This window comes from Canis aureus, chromosome 23 (assembly GCF_053574225.1).
Source record: "Canis aureus isolate CA01 chromosome 23, VMU_Caureus_v.1.0, whole genome shotgun sequence".
NCBI classification, from domain to species: Eukaryota; Metazoa; Chordata; class Mammalia; order Carnivora; family Canidae; genus Canis; species Canis aureus.
This window is the reverse complement of record NC_135633.1, coordinates 46,053,348-46,055,876: the sequence shown is the minus strand read 5'-3', so window position 1 is coordinate 46,055,876 and position 2,529 is coordinate 46,053,348.

Genomic DNA, 2,529 nt, shown 5'->3' with positions numbered 1-2,529 from the left:
CATCTGCCTTTGGCACAAGTCATGATTTGGGGTCCTGGGATCGAGCTGTGTCAGGCTCCCTGCTTAGCAGGGAGTCTGCTTCTCCCTCTCCATATGCCCCTCCCCCTACTTGTGCTCTCACTCTCCTCTCTCTCAAAATAAATAAAGAAAATCTTTTTATTAAAAAAGTCTTCTGCTCTCATGCAGAGCTCTTCCCACAAAGGCACAAATAGCCTCTTGTTACTATCCCTCACTGCCCTACCTCATGCTCCATACTTTTGAATTTTCTTCTTTCCATTAAATTTTGCCTTTTTCTATGTCCTGTTCATCAGAGCATGCTTAGTATCATTGTATTCACGCTAAGGGCAACCAACCATTCCATATTGGCTTAATGAATCATCTCACTCTAGTAACATTTGTGCTTTTTAAGAAACTGGTGAGCAGATTTAGTGTCCAACCAAGTCTCCCAGGGTTCCACAAGGCCCAGTACCTGGGGACGGCAGGAAACAAAGCTTCCAAAATACTGCATTGCATTTCCTTCCCACTGGAGCCTCTTGTTGGTGGAGCCCTATGCTAACTGGCCATTATATTTATTTCAGAAACAGTAACAGCAGCATTTGTCTAGTGCCTGACAGGTGTCAGACTTTCCCTTGCATGGATAAGGGGAAGGACAGCTTGCCTTATGCTCATCACAAATCTATTACTCACATATTCTGAATTTTTTTCAATATTCACTATTACTGCATATATGTCTGAGCTGCAGAAAAATGTGCCTTCCTCTTGGGAGCAAGGGGAGAGAAGCCAGTATATAGAACCCAACACAAGTTTGCTAAGCTTCCATGAGCAAGAGGAGCCTCCATACCAGAGAAGGCCCCCTACTTCCCTCTACAAGAAAGATTCAGAAATGCGCTCTGTCCCCAAGGACGTTCAAAGAAGCTATCCATCTAGGTCATGCTGTCTTGCTCTCAAAGCCCTTGTACAATGCATGTCATCTGCCTGAAATGCCCTTCTCTTACCCCGCCTGAATACAGAGTTAGTTTAGGGTTATGTACACCTCGACCCTGCACTGACTGGCACCCAGGTGATTCAGATGCCTACTCCAGGCCTTCATGAGAGTGGCAGCCATGACATTTACACCCTGCCCAGGAGGTATATGAACTTTCTCTGCTGCCAAACAGCAGCCTTCTTGAAGATATGAGCAGTGCTTTATTGTCTTTTGTCTTCAAAAGCCTAGCTCAGTGTCTAGCAGTAAAGAACTAGTTTATGGATGAGAAGATGAATTAAAGTGTGCAAGTAGGTAGTAAGGACCCAGGCTATTCAAACAATATGAAAGAAAGGAAGAAAGAGAAAAAAAGAATAAAAGGAGGTAGTGAATCCACAGGTCAGGAGTTGGGAAGAAGGTGTTCTACATTAACCTCGGCCCACACACTATCTGTCTTGTCCTGTCCCATGTAATTATTGGGCAGCAAAGGTACTTTATGACATTTTCCAAAAGAGTGTCCGTGAAAGCCATTCAGCTGAGGGCAGAGAGCCAGGGCTTTATGAGCAGAAATGTTGTGGGTGAGAAGGTATTATGAAATAGTGATATAGGTAGGTTTTACTGTGTGGTAGTTCCAGATTTCTTCTATAGGCAAAATATTTTATGCATACTTCTCTGTTATGTAAGCTGATCGTTGATGAGACAGAAGTTCCCCCATATTAGACTTCCTGCAATACATCATAATTTGTAACTATTTATAAAAATGGTGTTATTTGATTGAATGTGTCATGTCAAATATTTTCAAGGAATATTAAAGTCACATTAAAATATGAATAACTAAGACACCCTTTTGAGAGACATCACAGAGTGACTTTGCTGCCTGATATTTATGTAAGACTCATGATACATGGGCTGATTTCAGTGCACAACACCTAATAACATCACCTCTTTCTAATATAAGTAAAGACAACTAATGCAAGTAAACAAGTTCACTTATTTACAAAAAGAAAATTCTTCTGCCCTCCTGGTTGCTGTGTCCTCACCACAGAACTGGAATGAGTGCTCGAGATACCTTTCCAGCTCGACAGGAGCAGGACTCTCTGAGGGGAGAAAACACTTCTGAAGAGGTCTCTCCGTTGTGTCCTCCTCCCTTCTCACCTCCCACCTCCTTACATGCCTGCAAAATACCAGGCCCTCTCTCCTCTCTATGTACTTACCCTTCCCTTCCTCCACAAGGAGTCCTTTCCTGCTTGGCAAACATTTTTCTTATGAACAGGAACAGAGGGGCATTAGAGGAAAGCTTGCATTAGTGTTTCTATCCAGAACTGTCTTTATTCTCTCAGATATCAGCTCACTTTTCCTAGACCTCTAGGCCTCTTAGACTAGCAGTTTAGAGTGTAACTTTAAACCCACTGACCATGATCCTGAGCTTGCAGTTTTTTTTCTGGTGAATCCTAAAATTTAGCTTTTACTCTAACCATGTTTCTACACTGTTCTGTTCAAGATTCCCAATGACCTTACTAAATGTTGTGACCAACCTTTTCTAGTTCCTTATTCTCCTTGACATCTGT